Genomic DNA, 9,975 nt, shown 5'->3' with positions numbered 1-9,975 from the left:
AACGATAGCATCGCATCTCGCGTGGCATCGCATGTGTTTTCGTTTTACGTGTTGTACTTGCTCCACGAGAGATCCAAGAATATCTTTGACTCTCACGGCCACCATGGTTAAGGCTGACAAGGATCGTCGATAAATGGAACACCCGTTGCAACTTTGTCGACTCTTCTTTGAGGAAATTCCTATGGTAAAACATTCCTTTTTACGCGGGGAATAAAGTTCTTGGAATAATGTAACGAAACGTCTGTGTTCGCGTGCATTGTTGGTGTTTTCTGCTCAACAAAAAAGAGATAAAAAATAAAAAAATGTAAAATAAAAGAAAGAAAAAATATTATTTTTACGAAGAAGCTTTTAGAAGTATCGAAAATTAAAAAAAAAAAAGAAAGTATTGAATATAATTTCGACGAGCTTACGACATAAAAACGAAATCAAATGAAATTATCAAATTTGATTTCTCTATAATTCATCAATTGACGCTACTAAAATCTAATCTATTTATTAGATAAGTAAATGTACTACTAATTATCATGAAAACCTTCATCGAGGCGAAAGATACATCGTTGGATTATGTGATTCGACTAATACCTATGCTCTCGGACATACATTTATTAAACAACTCGGATAATAAATTCGTATGTACGCTCGTGGATACGAGTACGAGTGGGTGTGCGAAATGGAATTATCGCGTGGAATCGCGTAGAGACGACAGGCTGCATGTAGTTTGTACGATAATAGGATTAGATTATTACCTTAGAGACCAAACTCGTTAAATTATCTCGCAAAGTCGGATTATTACTTCGGGGAAAATCTGTCTTACTTGTATTATATCCTTTTTCATTGTTAGCCGTGCGCATAATCATCGCCGTGTTCCTTTGAGAAAAATAACATCGTCGAAGATTTTTTTATCTATGAGGGAGAGAAAAGACAATTTTTGAAAAGATTTTACGGAAGAGAAAAATCTCTTACGATATCTTATATCGAAAACGAATTCCTCTTTTTCAATTCCAATTAAAGGCACACCTACGAATTTTCTAATGCATCGTCGCTTTCGTCGTTTTCGAGAGGCACGATCTATGAGAATTATCGTCCCCGTTCGACGTTGAACTTTCCTCTAATTAAATTCCTCATATATTTTCGAAGGACGTTTATATCGTAGTCGGCAATCGTTTTTCTCGGGTGTACGGAATAATTCGTGCCTATGCGGAAAGAGAAAGAGAAATGAGAGGGTGAAATGGAAAGAGAGAGATAGAGAGAGAGATAGAGATGGAGAGAGAGAGAGAAAGAGAGAGAGAAGAGAGTGAAAAAAACGGGAAAGCCATTGTCGTTGCAACAAAGCCGCTTCTGGGTCCTGGCACGGGGTACTTCGTCGATCGACGTTAAGGAGCCGACGATGGATCGTCGTTGTGACGGAGAGACCAGGAATTTCACTCGTTGAATATGGAGGAAGAGAGAGAGAGAGAAATGGTGTGAGACCAGAGGCCTGTCGATCGTTCCTAAACGACGTGCATTCAAGCCCGCATCCGTTGTCATGGAAATCGAAGGACGGCTTCACCGTACCGACGTATTGCCGACGTAACAGCGTCGAAGCGATCGCGGAAGAAAGAGCCGCGGGCGACTTTAACTCGCCCCTTGCTACGATGCACCCTCCAGTCGAACGAAAAATTCTCTTGCACCTTCGTTCGACCTTCGCCAATTTATCTCACAAATTTTTTCGTCGATCTCTCTCTCTCTCTCTCTCTCTCTTTCGTCTCATCCTTCAATGATATTTTTGAAAAAGAGGAAAAAATAAAGAAAGGAGAAAGAAAATAAAGCAAAAGAGATTTCTCATAAATAAATAAATAAACGTACGTATACCGTTTAGTCGAAACCGGATAATAAATATAATACAAATAAGAATAAACATAATACAGCGAGAATATCTTTTCCGTTTGTAGAGATAAGGTTTCGATTTGAAAATTTTCTCCCACGTCTACTCGAACTTTTGAAACGTCACGACGATGCCGAATGAACGGTTTACAGAAGTATCGTAATAAACGTTAAAGCTTGTACAAGAGAAGAGGTAAGAAGAAAGGAAGGAATTTGAGCGCGTACGTGGTCGACCTGGAAGGACTTCGACCTTCTCGTAAATTGACGTAAACTACACCTGGCGTAAATTCGCGTGCGAACGCGACAGGTTTCATTAACGCCCGCGTTCCTGACTATCATACACGTGGGACGTAAGATCTCCTATCCTGGCAGGAGCAACATTGCCGTGTACCGTGCATCTGGCCTATGTTATCTCAAATATACATACATACGTTTCTAACATGCATATGTATGTTGCACGTACGCACGTAACGTAACTACTTACTACAGCTAGGAACGATAAACTTCCTAGACTTCCTACGGTAGCAACATTCAGGATATTTTATCTGCTTATCTTTTAGGTACGTTGTCAGGCACCCTTAAACCGTACTACAACTTCACTTCCCTCCGTTTTTTCTACGAACGCCAACAATTTTTCTGTTGATCTTCTAATCCCTATTCTGGATTGTGTTTATATTTCGGATATAACGATATGTACGTACATATGTCGAAGGTGACATCTTCGACATTTCGAATTGGAAACAAAAAAAGAAAAAGACCAAAACAAAAATCACGATTACACGATAGTACGAGTAATTTCGACGAACTAAGGAATTTATATATGTCGGTTGAAATACGTACGTAAGGGAACCTTTTACCCCGTAACGTTACTACAGTAACTCGAACTTACTTCTAGAAAATGACTTTCGGAAGTGTCTTTCCAGAGATGGGAAATTACTGACGTTCTCCCCAAGTAATACCGAAAGATGGTGCACTTCGAAAGTGACCACGAGTAACTGCGATCACTGAGTGGGTAGATTCTAAAGGTACGTTTATGAGAGAAGTTATGTGATCTCATACGTATGTATAAGCATAGAGTATAATTTTTTAAAATCCTACGATTTTTCTTCTGTTTTTTTTTTTTTCATTATTACACGTTCACGTTTATCACTCGAATAAAAGAAAAAAAAAAAGAGAAGAAAAAGATTTATTCTTTCTAACTAATTTTTATTAATGGTTATTACTTTCATAATGGTTATTTAATGCAATTGCATATAGTATCGTCTGAAGTACTTACTATTACTTTCGTACGAATAATCTCTCTAAGACCGGACCTTCGGACGGAAGGGCAAACAAATTTCACTCGTGACAACATAGGTACTTTCGTTTCTCTCGTTCTTCATCTCTCTCTCTCTCCCTCTCTCTTTCTCTCTCCCTCTCTCTGTCTCTTCTTTATTCCACGTGACGAACTTAATCTGTAATTTGCTTTCCAGAGAAAATCACATTCGCAATCAAGAGAGGCGAGCATATCAAAAAGGTTTTCGCGTGAACGACTCGACGAGCAATTATGTTCACCGACTACGTTAATGCGGTCGAAGCTTTTTTCGAGAAAGGAAAAAGCTTTTTGGACGATTCAGCTCGAAGAAGAGGATCAAAAAGATCGGTAGGAAGGAACGCAAAATAAAATATGATAATCCTTATGATTAACCATAATATATCGCTGAGTAAAATAAAGTAGAACGAAATAAAAAAAAAAGAAAAAGAAAAAGAAAAAGAAACACACAACAACACAAGAACGAAACAAAAAGAAAAATGTAAAGATCATAGGAGATCGAATTAGAAGTCAATATTTACGATTAAATTCGTAACGCGTGAGAGAGACCCTTAGTAGTGATACTGACTAAAATTAAAATCACTCTTCGTGGTATCCCTTTTAATTAAGTTCGAGTGCGGGACAATGGGGAGCGGAATATTTGATGGAAACTATAGGGATTGGTAAACGATCAAAGGTAGAGCTGGACCGACAGCGACGCTTTATTTACAAGCGTATATGTCCCGCCACTAAATTACGCTCTTCAAGCGGCCGCTTTAAAATGTCCCTTCGTCGATTTCATAGCTTTCATCGTCGGGAAACGAGGAAAATTCGAATGGAACGTGATTACATTACCACCATCGTGGTCGGGCTATTGCGAAATTTCCTAAATCATAATCAACAGAATCTATCGCGCGATTGTCGTTCGGGATAGAGGGGGCAGGGTGGATAGGGGGTGACTGGAGCCAACGTTCGAACTCGACTTACCCGTACAAACTTGTTAATTGCCGATATAAACAGAGCAGTTTCCGTCGATGGCGCCAGCCACGAGTTGACTCTATCCCCTCACGGTCGTCGAAATTTCATCCGTCGATGGTCCAACGATTCTCCGTTTTATAACACCAATACCGATTTTACAACAGCTTCGTGACGAGTCTTGATCGGAGGGGTTGTCTTGTCGCAGAGAACTTCGAATCTGATGTCTCTTCTCTCGTCTTCTCTCTCTGATTTTGAATCCGCTTCTTGAAATTTCATTGTTCATTACGAAAAGGAAAACTTAACGGAAGTTTAAAAGAACTTTAAGCTTCGTCCGAGTTATGACGATCGCGTAAACATTGCAGCTTAATTCGTACGACGATTTTTTTCACGACGGTTTAAAGTTAATTTTCTTTGTCCCTTGTTACGAAGCGTAAACGCTGTATCTAAAATCCGAGGAATAGCGAACGCAGTTTACGTTCGGCTATTATTTTTTTTTAGCAAGCTTAAAGATCTCTCAAACGGAGAACCGACGAAAAGGATTTTTACGATTCTTCTTAAATAAAGGACAAAGAAAAACAAAGGGACTCGTGTCTCTCTCTTTGCTTTTCTAGATTTCTCCTAACTGTTAGACGATTTGTCTAACGCGTAGATATCGCTTTCACGCGCGACTCCTGCGCAATAGAATTGTCTAGAAATCCGTGTTTCGAAAATTGTCGGACGTAAATGCCGCGTATGTTCTACACACTCCGGTCTTTCTCATATACACGAACGACGATACTAGTCGATGTTGGAAATGCCCACGTCAAGATACCCATGTGGTAATTCGAATTTCAAACAGTCTGGCGAATTTCCATTGTACCCGCAACGCGACGTATGTAATTGCAACGCTTGGCTATCCGTAACTGGCTTGTTGCATTGCCTCCCTGATTGGAGAGCTCACCTTGCTACGAGCAAAACGTCGATTATAATATCGAACGCGATACTCTTAATCTTTCTCGCAAATTACAAAAATATATTACGAATTTGTGTAATGTCTTAATCAAACGGCGAAATATCGAATCGATAGCTCCGAAAGGAAAGATAAGAATTTTAGTAAGAAAATGATAACGCAACAAAATAGTCTTAACTTTCGTGGCACGTCCGTCCTACTCGAAAGTAAACAGTAGACTGAGTTGTTTCGAAACCATTTCGTAAGATACACTAAACTATCAATAACACGAGTTCTTAGAAAGCAAACAGAATGCTTGACTTGTTTCTAAAATCATTTCGGAGGACGAACTAAACTATCAATAAACAAGTTTTTCTTAATATCGCATTAAATACTTATACGTATGAATGAATTCATTGAGAAATATTTCGAACGCGATCTAACCAATTACATATATTATTCGATCCAACTCGCTCGACTAAATCTTCAAACGTATATGCCGACATTACAATCGTCGATTATTTCCCACGTTTGGAAATATCATCGTTCTCCTCCAATATTTTTCTCGTCGAAAGCCTAAGTTATTACATTGCTCAACGTACTTATGTTATTAGACCTTGGAGAAACTCGTGCGACGTAATAAAGTTCTTCCTCGTTTCCTTTCTCGACGAAGACTTTTTCTCTCGCTTTCGATAAAGAGAAGACGAAAAACTGTCCCTTCTCCTTCCATCCCTTCGGAATTCGTTTGCGAAAGAGAACCAAAGCAAAGTTCTCCCTTTAATTCATATCTCACGTTCACGCCTCGATTGCCAAGCCACGCGGCATAGTTATTAAGGGAAACTTTGCCCTACGGTCTTCTTCTTCTCCCTCTTTCTCTCTCTCTCTCTCTCTCTCTCTCTCTCTCTCTATCTATCTCTTAACGCACATCATCGTCTTTATAACTTACCTTCTCATGCTTCTTAACGTTTCGTCGTCGCAGCTTCACCGACTTCTTGCTTCGCGCAGACATCTCCTCTCCCGTCCCATCTTCCATGGTGTCTCCAAACTTCCGAACGTCTCAGGCAGACCGTGAAATCTGTTTCCCGATAAAAAAAATTTCGTGTAATTCGTTGACAACGTTCTTGGAAACTTCTCGTCAAACTTCTCGTCCCTCCTCTTCGATCGGAAAATGCGTACGTTCGAGACGAGCTGGCCCATCAAAACTAAACGAAAAGAAGGTTATTCTTGAGTGAAGGGTATTACGTTTACTCAGTCGATCTCTGATGTAATCACGTTTACCAAACTTACTTAAAAAAAAAAAAAAAGAAAGAAAGAAAAACGTTTGAAATAATCGTTAGTAATCTGTATCCTATAAAATGTGATTAATGTGTATATATAAAAAGAAGAAAGAAAGAGAAAAAGAAAAATATAATCTATTCAAAATTTCGATTCGTTCTAACGGAGTTCATGATCGATATATATATCTAACGAATAGAATGTAGCCAAGCCGATGTTTCCACATTGGTGAACCTTCACAATTAGCTTGTCCAGAATGAATCCATTAGGGATATGCCAAATTGCGATTGTTCGTTCGTTGGCTTAGCACGACTCGTTAGAGACGAATCGAACGGCACGTGCGAACGTAGTATTGGAAAAAGGTAACCAAGTTGAAAATCGTTGCCAAAAGTATGAACCATTGTAATCGATAGGGTTGCTAACTAAAGAAAGAGATATAATAGAGAAAGAAGGAGAAAGAGAAGGAGAGAGAAAGAGGGAGAGCTTTACCTTTCACGACATCGTTTCTTTCGAGTTCTCGAATAATTCCCACACGCATTGTTCTCGTAGAAACGAGAGGGAGTAAGTAAGTACTTAATTTACGATCGATGGAGAAGTCGCAGTGCATCGATGTACCGCGACTTTTGATCCATCGACGATAAATATCTACTCGTAAAATCGTAATAATGATAAACCAGGACCGACCTACTCCGAGAATCTACGATCCAATGCCCTCGTCGGATCTCAAAGAGAACGAAGAGAAGAAGAAGAAGGAGGAAAAGAAGAAGGAAGAGAAGGAGAACTCCGTTGCGACCTTCGACCTGAGAGAGTCGTAACCGGTTCGAGTGGAGCGAATAAGCGTTCTGCCTTTCGTACATATAGTATACATATACATACGCCTCACGTAGGGACTATCCTGTATGAGAGAAGAATTCCCGTGAGAACGACGACGATCGAAATGGAATATCGAGGAGAAAAGCGAGAGGGAAAACCGCGGAAGACATTGCCGTTTGGTTCGATTCGTTCGTGAAAATGTCGCGTCACGTTCGACAGTAGGTTTTATTTTTTTCTCTTTCTTTCTTCTTTCTTTTTCGTTTTTCTTCTTTTTATTCCTTTTTTTCTTTTTTGTTTTTTTTTTTAGATGCATTGCAGCCGACGATGGTGACCATTACTAGAACCTTACCCCTACCCAAACCCATCGGCCATTCGAAGAAGGTGAAAGTTTTCTTCTCGAGGGTTGCCGAAGAAAATTACCGGGAGGAAAAGGAAAAAAAAAGAAAGAAAAAAAAATGGGAAGGACGTGTCTCTCGTTTCGAACTTCGAGATCCGAACCTTCGCGATCGTTTCCAACGTCGCTCGTGCCTTTACTCGTACGTTCCATCTAAACACATACATGCACGTATACGTATACACAGACATATAAACGTGCACTCGTTTCTCGTTGGGGTGAAAAGAAACTTTATCCGTTCCGGTCTAACCGAGAGTTCCAGTAGAGGAGGTTCTAGCGAGGACGCAAAAAAAACCTGTGATTAGATGGCGGAGATGTAACCACGTGGTTCTCCTCTTTACTCTTTCGTTCAGAAACCGCTCAAACTTTTTTTCTCCCTCCAACTCTCCGAGCGTAGTTAGCTCTATTTCTTTCGTGCAGATAGATACGATCGATTACTAGTAACTCGTAAAATATTCCTAAACTCGTTCTCGGTATAGGGGAAAGTAAAAAGAGGAAAAAGAAAGAGGAAAAAAGAAACGAAGAGAAATAATCGAGTTCTTTGTCGTTTCGTACGACATTCTCATGTACCACGATTAATCGGTTCGTTAAGAGCAATTACCTGTTTGTCGATCGCGTACTCGAGGGTACGAACTGATCGTGCTCGAATTTGCTAGAGAATTCAAAGAGAGTTTGACCGAGCTATCGAAACGCGTTTCTATGCATGTATTCATGTACAAGATATCAAGTTGTAAACGAAGAAAATAACAATTAATGCGTCCGTTGTATGTGTATTAACGATAAGTATATATGCATATATACGTACATACATACATACATACATACATACATACATACATACATACATACATACATACATACATACATACATATATATATATATATATATATATATATATATATATATATATATATATATTACGTACAAAACGCAATCTCGCTTGTGCTTTGATACGGAGCACTTGTAAGCGAACAGGGTACCTGGCATTCACACGACACATGGCCCATTACGAATTAATGTAGCATTTCACGGCGAATTAATTACACGGAGCGAGAACTCCCGAGTGCTCTCCAGTACGAAAGAGAGCCGCCCGAGCCGCTGAGTCACCCGACTGCTACTCGAGCACCAAATCGTTTTAATGGAACAACTGTTACCCGTCGAGCCTACTTTTGCCTCGGAGCATCGCGCTAGCGACTCTAAAAGCGTGAGCGAGAGCTCGGAGCTCGTCGCACGCGACAACGCGCGATTTTTCCGCTCCGATTGTTACCGCGAAATGCAACCACGTTTCTACGGAAAACCGTAACGCTGATGCTTTAACCCCCGTCCCGCTAAACCTCCCACCCTAAATCCAACCCCGTCCCACCCTGCCCTATCCCGCTGTTACCGTTACGACCAACTCGAGCCGAGCTTTACTTGTTGCGATCCGCTTACGAAACTCCTCGAAATTCCATTGTACTTTCGTTCTTTCGTTTCAATAAATTCGAATGGCTTTGAATTGAAATTTTCTCGCAGATTTCTTTTTTCTTTTTTTTTCTTTCTTCTCTTTTTTCTTTTTTTTTCTTCTTTTTTTTTCTTATTTCGTTTCGTCTTTTTTCTCTCTTCCTTCCCGCGAATAAAAGCACGTAGTACAATTGTTTCATTTCGAGTTCGTTTCTTTCCCCTTTTTCTTTTTTTTTTTTCCTTTCTTTTTTAATGTAAAACAAAAGGCGCAAACAAATGAGAGAAAAGGGTTCTTATTAATAGGTACTTATATTGGAAAGGAAAAGTAAAGAAAAAAAGAAGGGAAAGAAGGTAGATCAACAGAGAGAGAGAGAGAGAGAGAGAGAGAGAGAGAGAGAGAGAGAGAGAGAGAAGAGGATTACAAATGCATCACTTACGTGTACACGCACGGCGTATAGTCGGTAATATTTTTCGTAAATGCGTTGCTATCTTTTCTGCAACTTACTGCAACAACTTTCTTCTTCCCTCGCACATAACAAAAGTAACTAACGTATCTCGTGTCTACGTGACATGTTTAACTTAGTCTTAAAGAGTACCGAACCGTAGAATGAAATTGGAAGATAATAAAGAAAACGAGTGAATTTTCGATTAAACGAGAGATAAGTTCGCTCGCGTTGGCAGGAAGAGATTAAAGCGAAAGAAAATCATTTCTCTCTCTCTCTCTCTCTCTCTCTCTCTCTCTCTCTCTCTCTCTCTCTCTTTCTCTCGTAAGATCACCAAGAGCTTTATTCTTTTCACGACGAGACGGCCACGCTCGCTAAATTTCGGCAAAACGAAATCTCGTAGGTCGTGTATCGTGAGCTGGAACCCTCGCCCGGTTTCTCGTTCGATTTATGACGCAATCAGATACCATGGCGCACGGAACTGACCATAAAACATGGGAAACTACGTTGTCACCCTGTAGTGGTAGTGGTTGTGTTCTCGTGGTGTTG

This window comes from Vespula vulgaris, chromosome 3 (assembly GCF_905475345.1).
Source record: "Vespula vulgaris chromosome 3, iyVesVulg1.1, whole genome shotgun sequence".
In the NCBI taxonomy this organism is placed as follows: Eukaryota; Metazoa; Arthropoda; class Insecta; order Hymenoptera; family Vespidae; genus Vespula; species Vespula vulgaris.
This window is presented reverse-complemented; position numbering follows the sequence as displayed.